Raw genomic sequence first — 997 nt, forward strand, 5'->3', positions numbered from 1 at the left:
GCTTTTAACTACTGATTCTTTCATGTGCGTATATCAAAGTATCTTAACTCAGATAGTTCAAATTTGGTTTTCCTGATCATTCCCACAGGAAGGCTAGAGATCAGGAAAAATCCATTCAGGGTTCAGAATAGTGCACACAAGGAAAGCCATGTCTTCTGCTCTGCTGAGAATGGCACGCACGCGCACTGAAACTGCCTGTGGGCATCTACGAGAGTGCCTCAGAAAGGAATTCTTGCTTTTTGTGCTGTTTTTGTTCAGTTTTTCGTTTGTTTGCTTGAAACGGAGTAGGTTGTAACTATATTGTCCAGGCTTTTTTTCAAACTCCGTCTCAGTGTTAGTGAGATGGCTCAGTGGCTAAAGATGCTTGTTGCTAAAAGCACGATGACCTAAGTTCCATCCCAGGAATCTACATAGTAGAGATGGGACCTACTCTTGTACTAGTTCTTCATGACCTGTCTTTGCACATGCGCACACACACACACAAACACACACACACACACACACACAGAGCAGGATACTTATTCTTATGAAGGGGAAGAGAAGAAGGAGGCTATCAGCCATGGAGAACCATGGATGATGGGTTGAAAGCTGTGTCCTGGGTAGCAACTTCTATCAAAAGATTAGCTATTGGGTAACAACTCTAATTGTGTGGGCATCTTGTTGATTGAGCATTTCTAAATATATAAATCCTTTAGATAATCATTAAGCTTTAAGAGTCTCATTTCTACTGGGCACTGAGAGGATGGCAGATATTGTCTGGGGTTCAGCCGAGCTTTGTGGATGCAGTGTGGTGGATTGGCAGAGCCATACCCAATGCTGGCATTTCATGGGTGCCAGGGCCTGAGCACTTGACTAGCCAGAGCCCTAGTCAGAGCCGAGGAGCAGCAGGAACATGGTGGCTGCCTGGGAACAAGCCGGATCGGGCACTGTTTTCCAAGTACGACCCCTACACACACAGACACACATACACACAGACAGACACACACACACAGACAGA

The sequence above is a fragment of the Grammomys surdaster genome, unplaced genomic scaffold (assembly GCF_004785775.1).
Source record: "Grammomys surdaster isolate TR1022 unplaced genomic scaffold, NIH_TR_1.0 171, whole genome shotgun sequence".
NCBI classification, from domain to species: domain Eukaryota; kingdom Metazoa; phylum Chordata; class Mammalia; order Rodentia; family Muridae; genus Grammomys; species Grammomys surdaster.